The sequence below is a fragment of the Thalia democratica genome, unplaced genomic scaffold (genome assembly GCF_965202585.1).
Source record: "Thalia democratica unplaced genomic scaffold, ktThaDemo2.hap1.1 HAP1_SCAFFOLD_1409, whole genome shotgun sequence".
Lineage (NCBI taxonomy): Eukaryota > Metazoa > Chordata > Thaliacea > Salpida > Salpidae > Thalia > Thalia democratica.
Window position 1 is genome coordinate 12642 of NW_028140274.1, and position 17869 is coordinate 30510.

General features: G+C 25.0%; 1 long non-coding RNA gene across 1 annotated transcript; it reads right to left on the minus strand.

Annotated features, from left to right (window-relative positions):
• Positions 1-15056: 15056 nt before the first annotated feature.
• LOC145848421 (uncharacterized) lies at positions 15057-16192 on the minus strand. Its single transcript, XR_014371951.1, has 2 exons — positions 16092-16192; positions 15057-15230 (listed from the first exon to the last, which is right to left on the minus strand). It is a non-coding gene; the product is annotated as an uncharacterized LOC145848421 (long non-coding RNA).
• Between the last annotated feature and the right edge of the window lie 1677 nt (positions 16193-17869).

Here is a 17869-nt window from a genome sequence, read left to right on the forward strand (position 1 = left end):
CTTGTAAAACACTATGACTGGTGCAAAACACTTACTATTGAGCTTGTGGATTTACAAACAATCTTTTGACAAGTGCAAAAGAAACTTATTTACACTGCAAGCGTCGCTAAATAAAGACCAAACCCTTTAAATCTATTCATTTGCTGAACACGTGTGCTCAACAACACAACTGCTTTTGACCGAGTTAATTTGATTGTGCCTTTCTCTGGGTGCTCAGCTTAATTTTGAAAGTAGATTGCGTTGGTTAAATTGCCTGAACTGAATCGATTGAGACTGTTGTAGCGCAGTTGTAAAACCGCTGCTTTAGCTGCTAAACACTGCTTTGTCTTTAAATGTTTTTGTAAATAAAACTTGTTTTATAAAATTATTATGTTTAAAGCTGTAAAACTAGTAAATCTAAAAACGCTTTTTGCAGCACGTATTTAACTTAAACAGCTTCATTCAAAATCAGTTTTTAAAGAGATTTTCTTAGAACTTACGGGCATTCATAAAACATCTTCAAAAAGTAGCTTTTTAAAATTATACATTGCCAAATGTTTAAATACTTAAAAGCAATTAACTTTTAAAGTATTAACCTTATTTTTCACAAGTAATATTCTAGCGTTTAACAATAACAAAAACAACTGTTTTAAAATTAACTTTAGTCTTTCCCAATCAAACAAACAAAACCAAATTCAGTTCAACATCCTCAAAGCCCTGACGTTCCTACCAGACTGCACAGTCGCGAGCGCAACGACAAAGAACCGGGTTGTAGCAGCAGCGAAGTAGAAAAGGGGCGCATAAACAAACAACAAGTGACATCGATTGAAAAATTTGACGAGTGTCAAAAGGGAAGGGCGCCACCCCACACACCAACATTTTCAATTTCAATTGAATTTGAAAATGTACGAGATTTTATCGACTGCGGAAAATCGATACTGGAGAATTGCTATGAATTCTGTTTGCGCCTTTTTAATTCGTCACATGTGCTTTGGAAGTAAAATTTAAAGTTGTCCAAAATTTAATTTTGGTAGGCAACTTGAAGTTTTTGTCATGCTAAATCAAACTTAGGATATATAGTATGGAATTGTTTCTCTTCAAATCTTGAATATTTTTAAAATTAAGTTGATGACTTTTTTTAATTTAATAGTGACCAAATTATAATGAATTTAGCATGAAACTTGCGAAATTCAAATCAAGTTTATGTCTATAAAATTTATATTTTTTTTCTAACTATTTCTGTTACACTACTTTCAAATTAAAAATTCATATTTATAAGTTTAATTTTAATTTAAAATAAATCTATTAAGAAGTATTGAAGTATTTCCAAATAGCTTCTGGAATTTTTTAAATATTTCATTTTAGCACGTTTTTAGAAATATGTATGCAAACTATTAAGCGGTAGTTATGAGTTTCTACTGAACATATGGCCATTAAAACATTATTCAAACTGCTAAATTTGTTCAATATTGGAAAATATGTTGCTTTTTTTAAAAAGGTTACTGTTATAGATTATTTTTTTTATAAGGTAGCTTTTTGTATAGAATATATTTTTTATTTGTTTTCTAAAAAACTTTCACTAAATTTCAACAAAGGTACAAAATTAAACTTTCAAAGGATTTGTTTTAGATGCTAATCATAAACACAAAGTTTGTATTATTTATATATTATATAATATTTAAACAAAATATTCAATAAGAAATTTAAGAGAAAGTTTTGAAAATTAATATGAAACTTATTCTTGTTCATGAGTTTGAAATATCTTTTAAGTATTCAATTAGTTAATATATATGTATATATATACTTAAATTAACTAAACAAAATAATATAAATTTTTACAATATGCATTCAACAAGTTTATAAACGAACCAATATATATATAATATATTAGAATTTGAACTATTTATCAAATTTCTAATAAAATCAGCTTATACCTATTGTTTCAGAGTTCTAACTTTTAAATATTAATTCTTTATTCCTCTATTACGTACATTAAACTTAAGAAGCAAACTGTTTCAAACGTAAAACATTAATGCAGCTTTAAGAGATTGCTGTCAAAAAACTTACACATAACAGTCTATTTATATGTTCCTTTAAATAAAGAAAAAACGTTCATACTTAATTAAGTCAACAAAGCGCACAGAACGTAAACAAATACAACGCTTTTAAAACAACACAGCAAAGTTCTGTACTTTTATAAAAATCATGTTTGATTATAAAAAAAGGCCCTAAAGAGTTCTGCACTTTAGATGCTTAAAAAGATTTTAAACTTGATAATCTTAATATTCACCTTTTCTCTAAAGTTCCCCCTTTTAACGAGTAAATCATGTGACAGGGGGCGCTTTCATTTTATTAAAATTTATAAAGTTGGAAGAAAATGAAGTTTATTGAATTTCAGAAAGCTCAATCCTCTAAAAACACAAACAGAGGTTACAGCACTTCATACTATATTTAGTTGCAAATAATCAGCATTAAAACAACAAAATATATGCTGTTATTTATTTCAATTTTGTTTTCCATTTTGAATTAAAATTTTAACTCAAAGTTATTATTCACATTAAAGCGACTTTATTTTGTAGTATAAACTTTAAACACAACAGACTACTATAAAGTTGGTTGTTTTGTCTTTTGAAGACAAGTAAGTGCTTTTTTCTAACCTGGTTTGGGGTGCTTTTGGCTTCCAACCTTGGAACTTCCTGTCCCCATAACAACATGGAAATAATTAATAAAATGTCTAAAACAATGTTGAGCATTTAAAAGAGAACCGGTAAAAAATCAGCAGCTAACATTTTTTACATAAATAGTTGATTTAGTCTAAACTTACAATAAGTATCTTGTACTGATTGAAAAATATCTCCAACAAATACTTTATTGAACTAAACTAAATTACAATTTTAAATAGTTAAAATACTTAAACTATTACAAGATTTAAAACGACTATATGATATAACAACAAAAAATAATAACTTGCAGCTTTATTAACTTTTACTTTTAAATCAACATCAAGTAAAGTTAATACCTATCGCAATAATGCAAACTTAATCAACTAATATCAAAGCCTATACAAACTAATTCTAAAAAAAAAATTATAACAATATACCACAATTAAGACATAACACTAGGATATAAAAATACAAAAAAAATACAGGTAGTAAAAATAGTTAATAATTTAGTGCATAAAAAGTTCTATACCTACGATAAAAAACAAAAAAATCTTTCAGATAAATAACAAATACTTTATTTTCTGTCACAATAAACATTTAAGAAATAAGTTCAATTTCAACTAGCAACAGCTAAAATTGTGTTCATAATCAATAAAACAATCATTAGAACTTTGGAATAAACGTATATACAAGACTGAAACAGAAAAGAAAATAAACACAACCATGTGTAAAAAGTTTGTGTTTGAAAAACCACAGGTTTAATTGATTTTTGTGCAAACTTTTTGGTTTTAGACAATTTTGTAGGCTATAAAAATCATTAAAGTAAAAAAAAAAAAACGTAAACTTCTAGTATAATATTACATGGAAATAAAAACTAATTCTATGCAATAAAAAAAAATTCATAACACAACAAAAAAAATTGTATTGTTTTAAATAAAGCGGTTTTTGAAAGCGCGGTTAACATTAAGGAGCCAAGTGCCACTTGATCACTGTTTGATAGTAGTTTTTATGTTATTTTCAATTGACTTAAATAGGATTAAGCTGCATTAAGCTATAAAAAACAGTACTAATCAACAACAACTCTGCAAATAAAATGAAATTTTTAAATAAAATATGAAACTTAAAAACTGCTTTAATACTGGCCAATTCATTTTTCAGCAGTTTTAGCAGAAAAAAATACCCAGTAAAAATTTCAACTAATATTGAAGTTAAATTCTCATAGTAACTCTTGAAATTTCTTTATAGAAAACAATTTTGAGAAATGCGTTGCAAAAATATTACATTTCAGTATCAGCAGTATCAAAAGCATTTTTTCCAAATTTAAAATTAAAAACTATACGCAAAAGTATTGATTTATTGATTGCATGTAAAAGCCCAACTAGGAATCAAGTGTTGCAATTTAAACATAAATTAAAGAATGTTGGAGATATTTTTGGTGAGTTTGCGTAGGTATGAATTAAGCTTGAATGAGAAAAGTGAATGATGTAAACAAATTTTAAAATGAAAAAGTATTTTCATTTACTAATTACGACTATTTTTACTTGAATGATAACAAATAATTGTTAATCACACTGAGTTAAAAATACAGGAAACAAGTTTTATTTTTATTAGATAACTTTTATTACTTATACTTTTCAATTGAGTTATCTAATGGTAATATTTGTATTAAAAAGCTAACTACTTAATACAAAAAACATTAAAGCGTTTTTCAAATAAAACTTAACTTAAGAAAAGACAAAAGTTTATTTTAAAGTTATTCTAGTACTAGAAAAAAATATCGGTGGGAAGGTGTGGAACCAACTAAAACAACATTAAAAACAGTTACTTCTCATGCATAGATATTCTATTTTCAATCAATTTTTTGTCATTTTACGTAAAATTGATTTTTTAACACAGAAATAGTATAATTTGAAAAAGCTTAAATTACTTGACAACCTAAACTACATCACAATATCTATATAACACGCTGTTTATGCTTTTAACTCAATATAACAGCTTGTTATATAGAAAACCAAACTTCACATTTACCACCATGTTAAGCTAGTGAAAGCTGTTTACAGTAAATAACCTATGTTTACTTGCAAAAAAAAATTATTTGTAGATTTTGTGCCATAGTTTATATTTTTTGACTTAGTTTTTTTAAACTCAGTATTTTATTACAATAATTTTTTGTATAATAACTTATGTCAAAGTTTAAAACAGGGGTAGATAGCCGTTTACAAGTAAGTGATGGGCAGATTCACAAGAAAAAGTATTTTACAGACTTCGTTTTTTGGAATAAAAATCTCTACAAGCCATGTAACTTTTTAAATTATGCTAAAATAAATTATTAAAGCTCATTAGAGTAATTTTGTAGTATTTAAATATTTAAAAATATCACAATTACTATTTACTCACAACTAAATTAGGGGTTGATTTTAAGTATTAATTATAAAGTCTTAAATTTGCTTGATTTGCACACGTTTTCAAGCTATAAAATGTTTTGCAACAATTTGCTTTACTGACTGGTTTTAAACAGACACCTGATATAAACTTCGAAAATTATAAAGTTTGCTATTTATATACAGTATGTAAACATTAAGTAGTTTTTACAACTGGTATAAGTTAATTTCTTTATATACCAACTATTTCATACTAAAACATAAACTAACAGAATTTAACTTATAAGATGTAACACTTATCAAATTAGGAACGGGTCAAAATTTCACAAAGACAAAATTGCACAGGGGTACAAAATTACATGAAGGTATTTTTGCACAAAGAAAAATTTGCACAAGGGGACAAAATTGCACAAAGACAATTTAGCACAATTACAATTTTTTACCGAATTATTTTTGCACAAGAGTAAAAACAAGAGAAAAAAGATATATAAAGAAAAATAATTTAATTAAAATAAAAGATAATTTAATAAAAAAAAAGATACCGACCGAGGGTAAGGATTAGGGAAACAGTTATAGTAAATTTAATAAATAAACTTAATTAATAAAAAAAAATTAAAAAAATAAAAACTTTCACTGGTGCAAAAATGACCCCTTGTGCAAAAGTGTATCTGTGCAACTTAGTCCCCTCGTGCAAAAGTGTCTTTGTGCAATTTTGACCTCTTGTGAAATTTAGTCCCCTTGTGCGTAATTTGACAGCTACCCAATTAAATTATATAAGGACTTTATATACCCATAGTTGATATAAGCTTTGATAATACTTGGTTGATCACATTTCTAAATTTACAAATCTGGCTTTAGTTAGTAAACTACTAGCATTAACAATATGTAGCAATGAAAGCATTGCTATAAAACATAATCAAGTTTAGAAACACAAAAGAAAAAAAATTTTCAAATAAGTTTTGTAAGATGAGAAAAAATGTAAATCAAATATTAAGTGATTTTGCAATTCTTTTTACATGTTATACTTCAGCTTTTCTTTTGTTCTAATTATATAAATTTAAAACACAGAGCTTTATTTAAAGATAAAAAACACAAAAGCAGACGCAACAGACCAATAAACTCAACAAAAAAATTTCAGACATATAACAGAACTAATAGGAAGAAATATTTTTATATTTGTTTCAAAAATTTTTTTTACGGTCAAAAATCAGAATTAGCTTGTTTTTATTTTGTTAAATTAGTCTGTTATGTCTGAAAACTTATTTGCTTTGTAGAGTTGAAAAGTTGTTTCTGCTTTAAATTTTTTAATTCCACCTGCATAATAAAATTCAAATTTTAGTCTTTAAAACTAATTTAATCGTTTAAAAAACACATTAAAAAAGGTTAAATGTTTGCTTTTTAAGCACAGACAACAAACTAAAACAATTTCTTACACTCTACTTAGTCTATCTTTATACCACATACATTTTAAAGGCTGGTAAAGTTCAAAAAATTTTATATTTTTTTTTTTTTTAATAAAAATTAAGAATTAATAGGATACTGTTCAGGGGAACGGGTCAAAACTGCACAAAGACTAAATTGCACAAAGATACTTTTGCACCAAGGGTCAATATTGCACGAGTTATATTTTACATTTTTGCACAAGAACAAAAAATAAATAAAAAATAAACAAAAAACTAAAAGATAAATTAATAAAAAAAGTTACTGACCGAGGGTAAAGGTTAGGGGTAACAGTGATAGGAAAAATAAAAAAGTTGTTTGTTAAAATTAATAGTTAAAAAAAAAAATTAAAAAAAATCTACGGACAGGGTAAGGGTTAGAGATAACAGTTATAATAAGAATAATAAAACAAAAGTAAGTTAACAAAAAATATATAATAAAAAAATTGAAAATAATATATATATATAAAATTCAACCCATGCAAAAATGTTTCAGTGAATAATTAGAATTGTCTGCTCAGGCAAAAGTGTCTTTGTAAAAAGTGACCCTTTGTGCAATTTTATCTTTGTACATTTTTGTTCCCTCTTGCAGTTGTGTACGCTTGTGCAAATTTGACAGCTACCCCTCTTCAGATAACAATTTTTTCAATTATTTCAAACTACTTTGTTTAAACTATTAACTTTTTAACAAAAACTACACAGCAGCATAAAAATCAACGAAATTAGTGCACAGTAGCTGGTCTATGTTCTCACTGTTTCTGAACAGCAAAACATATGAGCAACAAAAGTATTCTAATTAGTCTGTAACATATTTATACATTACAGAATTTACCTTCATTATTTCTTTATAACTTTCATTAAATTTTGTCATAATAAAGACACTTTAACTACAAAAATATTTTAATTTTATGAGATAATCATAAGTTTTTTTATATAATGCCCACACATGTTTTTTATCTACCATATACAGTTCTAAAAGTTTTTAGGAGTCATGTAATTTTTAGTGAAAAATTGTACTATTATTTTGCCATTTTTCAAAAAAAATGTTTTTAAAACTTTTTAAAATGATTCATAATCAAAGATTTAAAAGCTAAATAATAAGAAAATTCAATTAACTGTTAACAATACTACTAAAAGACCATTTAATTTAAGCTACAAATTAAGAAGTAGTACTAACATTCATGATCTGGTCTTTCAGAAATAGAAGTTTCATCAAGATGGTGATGATGCTGGTCATGATGTTGACTTGACAATGAAGTGTTACTTGGGGCTACTTTACTAGCCATGAATATTTTTTATTTAAATTTAACCTGTTGTTTAACCTCTAATATAAATTTTTAACAAGTATATCATATGAGTCAAGTTTTTTTTAACTTATTTTACATTACATTTTTACTTTTTAACTAATTTCAGTTATACAGTACTATTTAAAAAATAAAAAAATATATAATCACAGATGCATAAATGCACTATCAATTGTATCAGCTGTTTCTTTTTTAAACAACAAAAACCTGTGATTCAAAATAACAAACTCTTATAAACTAGTATAAAGTATATATGCATCTATAAAATATTATTAATACTTGACTATATATTTTTAACATATAATATTGTTAATGATTTAAGTTTTCAAGTGTTCTGTAATATTTTGCTTTCAGAAAAATTAATTTATTTATCTGTTTTGGCTACTAGTCTAGAGTTTGTTTTTAGCTATTTACTTTTAATGTTCATAAACTTTAAACACTAAGTATTTTTGAAGAGTTCAAAAACTTAAGTATTTAAATTGTATTTAAAGTAGTTAAGATAAACTAGTATAATCAATAGTTTTATTTAATTTTGGATTGCTTCAGGTAAAGTTTTTTTTTCAAATCAACAACAAAAAAAATATGAAGTAATTTTTGATAAGCAAACTTGGCACCCTTTTTAAGTTTAAGATTGTTTTCTACTATTATTTGTATAATATTAAAACTCTTTTATTTTTATTCCCTACTTTCTTTTTGTAAAAGTTGATTGAAACACATTACAACAATTTAGTACTGACACTTTAAGTAAATCAATATGTATTTATATTCTTTAATAAACTACTGATTTGAAAACTAAGAAATAAAGGTTTCTTGTAAAAATAGTTTCAAATATTTCAATTATTAAAGTTTGACTGAGGCTTTTTGGATGTGAACTATATGGTTTATACATAGTAAACTAATGTTACATTAATTTTTTCTTATGTTTTGTTTGTATTTTATAGTCATATTTTAGTTAATCATTGTAAGTTTTATATAAAATATTTGTAAAATACAGGTCAAAATTCTAGAATCATTATAATTTTCTAGTAATTAAAGCTATATCTAACAATTACATTATGTTAACATAATATTCCTATAACAATTTTTAAGTAAATGTACACAAAACCTTAACATATTCTTATGACAAGTAATGTAACTTGTATAAAATAAGTTAGATTATGAGCACATAAAAAATTGTTCACCCTTGGATTTAGAGAGTAAATTTTAAGATTTTGCTATTATATATGCTTGCTGTTGCTAGCAACTTGCAATTTGTTTATAAACAACTTTTGTTTCTACTTAAAAAAATATTAAATCCAGAAAGTACCTCAGCGACAACAACAACAGTATGACTTTTATAAATGTTGAAAACACATTAATTAAATCGATTAATCAGATTTTTAATGCAAAACGATTCAGCTCACCTAACTTCTATAAAATAAATTTAATTTAAATTCATTTTTCTAATTCTTAAAAATTGTTTGACTCTAGCTAAAACATTTATGTATTTTTGTTTATTTTAAACAAACTATTTCTTAGGATGAATTTGTATGTTCAGTTGAATATAAATTAAACAAAGTTGAAATTTTTTAAACTTCTAAATAAATTGAGTTAAAATCGAAAAGCTGAATGCCTAAAAGAAAACTTACTACTAAAAATATTTAAGTATGAAACTTCTTAAAATGGTTATAAATTTAGAATCATAAGGAAAATTAAGATAACACTTATAAAGTTATTTAAATTCTGTTTCTGAATCACAAAATATTTTCGTATCAAGTAAGATTTTATAACTGTAACTAAATATCAAAAGATTTAATTTCTATAATTAAAAATGCTTAAAATTTTGTATAGAATTATAACATATTGAGCTTTTTTTTTCTTGGATGTTTTAATACTGAGCTTTCATTAGATTAAGAACAAAAGCATATGAATAGTTTTTGTGTTAAATCAGAAATTTTGTACAAAAAAAATTAGCTTGATTTAAATGCATCTTAACTTAAGCTCACTTATTACTATTAACTAAATTTTTATTTAAGCAATGTTTATTTGAAAATCAACTAGAAGAAATTAGAAAGCTACACACAGATTTCTCTATTGTTATTTGTGTTGTTCTTTGATTTTGAAACTTAACTAAAGTTTAAACTTTGCCACAAATTCAATCTTAGTGTTATAATTTAACTTGTTTTGTTTTTAGGTAAAAATTTGTTTTAACTATAAGTTTTTATATAAAGCATTTGAGCGGGATTTCAAGTTTTGATAGCGATTACAAGCACAAGATTGTTAAAATTTTTAATAGTTACGTCACAATTAACATAAGCTACATTAAGTTCAACTCAATTCTAAGCTCACTTTATTAATTACACTTTTGCTAAGCAATGTTTTCGTTGTAAATTAACTAGAAGAAAAAGAAAGCTACATAAAGTTATTGATACTATAACTATTGATATCAATAATCGTTTTTCAATAGATTTTAAAACTTAACTAAAATTTAAACTTCACCTAAAACTCAGTCTTAATATTAAAATTTTATTTGTTTAATTTCTTAAGTAAAAATCTTGAGTAAAAAATTTGGTTTTAATTTAATTGTTTAAATGCTATTTTCCATGACTGTCACATATCTTTTTTAGATTTATTTAAGCCCTGACGAGGTCTTTGACCGAAACTTAGTTTGTAAAATAAATTCTTAAAAGAATAAATTCATTCTTTCTCCTCCAGTAGTTAAGATCTCTCTGTTGTTTTTTCTTAAAACCAAAACATATAATAGTACTAAATCAGTTTCAAAACATTGTTTTACATTATGATTTTATAAACTTTTTCGGTAATATTTTACTTAAAATTTATTTTGGAATGATAAAGAACACAAATTATATTTCGTACAATCTTTATTTTTAAGGTGTACGACTTGATAACCAAAAGGTTACTTTGTACACAAGGTTCTTAGACCAAATTTTTGAGCGCCTTTTCTATCATTCAATAAAAAAAAATGTAAATAAAATTATAAAGTCTCTTTTTCTACTCATTTACTATTTAATGTCCATAACATTGTTTCAAACATTCAAGTTTATGAAACCCTTCAAAACCTTAAAACTTCAGTAAAACTTAAACGGCTTTTTTATTAATATATTATAGTTTATTCAATGACAAAAAACGACGTTCAAAATGTTTGGTCCTAGGACCTGGTGCACAAAGAACCTTTCGGTTATCGAGTCACACACCACGGATACCTTATAACGTCTTGTCCAGGACTTTTGACGTCTATCATATATGACAAGTTTTATTTTAGGTTTGTACAAAATTTAGGACTAAACCTATACCATTTTAGTTCAATGCACTACCTTTTTTATATGTCAAATACCTTAATTTAGTTAAGTATGAAATTATTACAACATTAATGCTGTTATTTATATTTTTCGTTATAGTTTTTGCATAATTGTTCAATTAAAACAACGTTAATGAAACATAAATTAGCCATTTCTTCATTGATAATTTTTTCTTAATAACTTGCAAATATTTAGGTTTACTGTTTAAAGTTTACATACGAATGGACAAACTTGCATGAAGCTTCACTACTGTGAGAAGAACTTAAATCATGTACACTAAAACTTAAACTATATTGCAATCATATGCAATATATGTTTTTGAGAAATATTTATTTTTGTATAATCTAAAATATACACAGGATATATATTATTTGCATTAGAAATATATGTCTAACTACACTTAACATTTCTTAATAAAGGCCGTACAGTACGTAATTTTTGAAAAATTTTAACTTTTATAAGTAGCTAAGGAATCACACCTTTCTGAAATTTGAGAACCACTAGGGCAAGAATCGTAACTACGACCTGCAAGCTAGATCGCAGAGTAGAATTCTCTGACCCGCTATTATCTTTTCAGCATAAAAATAGCTTTTTGAAACAAATAAATTAAAACCTTTTTTAGCATTCGTTTAAGTATAATCTTCATTAAGTTAAGAGTAATCGTTAGTTTAGATCAGAGTTTTCCAAAGTGGGTGGTACCGCCCCCTGGGGCGGTTTTAGTAAGTTTGGGGGCAATAATTAGTAAAGGGGCAAAAGGAGGGCAATTTTAAAACTTAGAAACTTACTTTAGTTGCAGATGAAGAGCAAAAGAAAAAAAAGTTCTTAAGTGCATTTATTAGCAATTTTGAAGCTTACACTAGATATTCTGGAATTGCAGATGAAGAGCAGAAAAAGTTTTTAGGTGTTCTAAACGGTAGTCTTGTTGATGGGGGCAATAGCTTATTTTATTTCTTCAAAGGGGCAATTTAAAAAAAAGTGTGTGAAATTCTGGTTTAGATTATCCTTTAATTTAAATTCTGCCTATAAATAGCTTTTTTATCTTCTTAGTTTAATTTTTGACACAGGCGGGCAGCAAAAATAATACTAAAAATAACTTTTTAGTAATTGACTACCTATCGAAGACTACCCAAGTACAATCAACTCAACGAGTTGTAGAACTAATTGAGTAACTTCAAAAACCTGCACACATCAAAACAATGTATATTTTTGTGTCGTATTATGTTTGATTATTGAAGTTTTCTTTTTTGTTAAATGTTTTAGTAAAGTAAAAAAATACATATACAAAACATATACCCTACTTTGGTACATACGAGTAATTCGCAGCTTCTCGTCAGATTAAATTGTATCATACAGCGTTTTTAACAAGCTAGTTAAAAGGACTAATTAGTTGTTAGCAGTTATTCAATGAGCATTAAGCTGTAAACAGGGTTACCACTCGCTTTTAAAAAAAAAATTTCTAGATTTTTAAAATTTCTTCCAATTTTTTAAAGTACACATTTTTGGGTCTATTCTTAATTTAAAATAAAATTTAATGTGAGAAACTGTGTTAAATAGTATAAAAAGATACTGTAAATCTACTTAAAATGTGTTTTTAATAAAAAAAATTGGTGATGACAAAATTTTTTTTATCTATATGATAAACTTTTTGAGTCAAACCAAAATTTTACTACTGAACATGTTAAAACTCTTAAAAATTCCAGGTTTTTTGTTCAAAATTTAAGTTTTTTTCAGGATTCCAGGTAAAGTAGCAACCCTTCGTAAACGAACAAAGGTTACAAGTAAAAGTGGAATAAATTAAGATTTAAGTTTATATTTAAAAAAAAGTTGTGTCTTGAATGTAGACTAGATTGCGTATAAGAGGTAAGTTAAAAGTATGTATCAGCACTTATGATTCTAAGAACCAAAAGTCCTTGCAAGCCTTTAAAACGTAAATCAGGTAAAATAAACTTAACAATCGCATTGGTTGCAACTTTTATAAAAGACCTCAAAGTGTTTATGACTAAAAAAATCAAATATTCACTAAATAGTACTTTTGTTGAGACTTAATAATTAAAATCTATTTATAAGAAATAAATCTTTATGACAATAACTTTTTTTAACGAAATTCGGTTACTAAAAAATCCGAAAATTATGAACAAAACTGAAACAAAAGTATTATAAAATACAATGACAAAACTTATGAAATCAAAAATATAGAACAAAATAAAAAAATTCATAACTTTACTACCAAGTTTATTTTTAACAATAGAAAAAAGTTTTTGTTTTAGACTGATTGTAGCTGTAACTATGTTAAGTTTCATAAAAAATGTTACATATAGAATTATCACAGCAACAAACTTAATGTTGTTACATTAGAAATATACTATACCACAATCACTTTTTTTAACCTACTTTACCCAAATTTTTTTACCAAGTTTGTAGTGTAAATGTAAAACTTAGAGGTTAGTTAGTTAAGAACTTACTTTACTTAACAAATATAAAAACAAGAGTGATGTTTTTGCTAAAACAGATTTAAGGATGGAGTGTAAAACTGAAAAATAGGAATGCTACAATTACGGTATATGAAAATATATGAAGGAAGTATACTTTCTCAAAAAGTATTAAGTTTTTCTATCAAAAATTTCTCAATGAAAACAGATTAATGCAAAATAAAAGAAACCTGGAGAAAAAATTCTTAAAATAAATACTGGCTCCTGTTATACAACGCAAAGTTTTAAAATACAGTAAAAAAACAATTGATTTTTCGACATTTTCATCTATAAGTTGTATTTCTGCTGCTGAACTAGCTATGAAAAGTTTGTAAAAATACTCAGGCTGCCACTCGTTTTTTCAAATATCTTCCAGGCTTTAAAAGTACACATTTTTGAATATGTTCTTGGTTTGAAGTTAAGTTTTAGGTAAGAAACTGTGTTTTATAACATAAAAACATTGAAAAGATACTGTAAAGCTACTTTAAATGTGTTTTGAATAGAAAATTTTTGATGATGACAAGAAGTTTTTACCTATATGGTAGATATTTTATGACAAATCGAAATTTTACTACTGAACATGAAAAAAATTGTTAAAAATTCAAGGTTTTTTAGCAAATATTGTTCAAAACTCCAGGTTTTTTTTTTACCTAAGTTGCAGGTAATATGGCAACCCTGAAATACTTAACTATCCGATTTGTTCCAATAAATTTAATAAAATAGGGTTTGTAAGTTTTCAAAAGTACAATTTTATGGTCAACTTATAGTATACAATTAACATGAAAAAGTTACTTAGTATAACAACATTGTTTTGGTATTGAAAAGCTACTGTAAAGGTGTTTTTAATTAAATAAAATAATAATAACAATATTTTCGTTGAATGACAGATTTTGGTGTCAAATTAAAATTTCCAGGTTTTATAGTGACTTTTGTTCAAAATTCCAGTTTTTTTTTTCTTAAACTCCAGGTTTTTTAGCTTAAGTTTTCAAATTCTTGCACTCCAGGTATTTGGCAACCTTGATATAATTTCTTGAACACATACTTAGATACCGAAAAAAAATTATAATTTTAATCCATGAAAAAATTTTAATTTTCAAACTTTATTAAAATTGTCTGTAAGCAAGTTTAGTTGTAAAGAGTGGCAACTCAGATTTACATTTTTACATTCAATTCGACAAGACTAGATAGTCTAATTGTAAGAAATTATAGCAACTACAACCGCTAGAGATACAAAAACTTAAACTATGGAAACAAAGTAGACTTAATAATTTATTACTTTTTAGAAAAACAATTAGTAAGTTTTACCGCAGAACAGATTTTCAAATTGTAGATCTTATTGTTCTTTTTGAAAAAGATCTACAACTTGAAAATCTGCTCTGCGGTGAACCTTAGTAACTGTTTTTCACAAAATTAATAATTTATCAACTATCAATCTCCCTTGTGGATAGATTGCTGTGTCTAATTTATTTGTTTTGAACTCAATAACTAAGCAAGGTAGGCTCTAATATAACATATAAATAAAATCACAAAACGACAAATATTTATTACTTCTATATAGAATAAAATACTAAATAAATGATGTTCTGAATATTGTAAAATAAAAAAGAGAAAAGTTAAATTTCCTATAATTTATTCAAGGCATGTTGAAAAAAATGCGAAAAAAAACAACATTGGTCGATTCTTCGAAATTAGTCCAACTGCAAATAAAATAAGATTATACTTTTAATAAAAGTTTGTTTTCTTTAGAACTATGTTCATAAAATGCTACATATCAAAAAAAAAAAAGGAAAAATACATGTTAAATTGAATGGATATTTGTAAAATAACAAAATAATTAATTAAAATTAAAATAACAAAATTTCATATCTTGCATTTAAAGTAGTAAAAGTTCACATATTAACTTATTTTTTAAATCCATAACACTAAAACTATTTTTTAAACGTTTTAAAACAAATTAATTTTATAATAACTTACTTAAATTTGACTTTTTTAAATAATTATATATATTCTCATCTAAATCAGCTAAAAACTTGTTGAATAAAAAAGAGTTTTTTAATTGTAATATCGTAACAACAGACTAGCATATTTTTATCAAAAAAGATATATATAATTAGCAAAAACACAATTTTAAAACTTTAGAATATGTACAAAAATGAAATAGTTGAAAAAATGCTTTATTCTTTTAAGTTTACAGCATGTTTGCTCATTGGATTTTTTTATAAGTAACGTGTGTTTAAACAAAGTCTTTAATAAGAAATGATTAAATTATTTATAATTATGAGCATATTTTTCAAGCAAATATTTAAAAGGATGCTTAACATTTTGTAAAACTAAATACAAGAGAAAATTTCTAAAAAGAAACTTTTATCAAATCATTATACTTAGACGGAAAAAAAAATCATATTTGCATTCAAAATAGTAAAAGTACACACGTTAATTCATTTTTTAAATCCATAACAAAAGTATTTTTTAAACATTTGAAAACAAATTAATTGTATAATAATCTAGTCTTAATATCAAATAATCAAATCTGATACCAAGTTTAAAAAAAAACCAACCTTTTTGAAACCGATTTTCTCAGCGTACTCTCTGAAGCATTGCCTGGAAATATTCAATCCGTATTTGCGAATCAGACCATGTCTGTTTCCACTGATGCGACTGTGGAAAACAATTACAAATTACTAAAGATAGAAATAAATGATAGTAACGGAAAACACTGTTGAAAATAATAACATTAACACCAATTGAATATTACAATAAATAAATTTATACAGAAATCAGGAAACTGATTCTATTTTATCTAATATGCTTTTATTTAAGCCAAAGGGTATTTTATTACGAATTTATCTGATTGTACAGTTTCTAAGCAAAATTTTCAATTGTTTTTCTTTTAATTCATTATAATATAACTTTATAAAATAACTCTTCTTTAGAATTTTTTGATTAAATGTTTAAATTTAATTTCATAGATTTTTCAATTTCTTACAATAAATTATTTTGACAATGCAAAGAACATTTCTTGAATATATTTAGAAACCAAGAAGGTAGTTTTCTTTTTCTAATTTAAAGTTGGTAATAAAAGTTTTTCTCTCTATGTGACTATATCAAAAAGGTTATACTAAACTTTCTAATTATTAAAATTAATATATTATCATTATTGTCATTCTTTGATTAAAAAAAAAACTGTTGTTTGTAACCTTTAACTGTTCTGAGTTAACCCAGATTTTTCAAACCTTTAAAAGATATGAAAACTTTACATAATTAACATAAAATAATTTTTTTTTAATTGATTAAACGAAATCTCATTTTAAACTAGAAATATACTAACTAGAGATTTTCAGAAATCTTAAAACTATCCTTAAGTTTTTATAAAAAACCTAAACTGGCCGAGTAATCCTGATATTTTCAAAAATTCCAAACTTTCCTAAGTTATCATGAAAGCGTGTGTTATACAAAAAATATTTTGGTTTGCTTTTTCAGACTTATAGGAAAGTCAATATTAGTCATTGTGAAACTAACTGTTAACACACAAAACACAAACTTTAAATAACCTTTTAAAAAATTCTGCAAAATAAAAACTGTTATTTCAACTTTTCCTCAACACATGATCAATGCAGATTTAAGTTGTACATAGCATTGCAGAAACAGCAACGCTAACCTAATTTAGATGCAAGGTCAAAATAACAAGAGGCAACAAGATGTATTTACAGGAAGTTAAAATTCAATTTTATTGAAAAGAAAATAAATTTTATTTTCTATATACATTCCATGTATTTTTAAACTGTTCAACAATAAAAATTTAATAAATAATAAACTAATTCAAAAACTGATAATCAATAACACTTATGAAAAACTTTTTAAAAAGATACTTTTCAAATAAACAAATTTAAATGATCTCATTTACAAGAATACATTCTCTAAGAAAGTTGTTTGTGAAAAACTAACAGAAAATATAGAATCTTAAAAGAAACTTAAAGTGTCAATCCACAAACAGCATAATAAGTAAACTTTTTTTGGAACTAACTTTTTTTACCCAACCTTGGTTATTCAAAACAATGATTCAATAAAAAAAATTACAAACTAGAATTTAATAATAAAATACTGTTTTTTAAACTAAAACATTGAAACTTATTACAACATTGTTAAACAGTTTAAGTAGTAAAATAAAAGTTTCATAACAAAGTTGTACAGTTATGGAAATATATTATAATTTTATAAGTTCTATACCAAGACTTCTTAAAGTGAGTTAAGCCGCAAAAAGGCAACAGGGGGCAATGAGGCCATAATTTGAAACTTACACTAGATATTCTAAACTTAATAGTCAAGAGCAATTGAA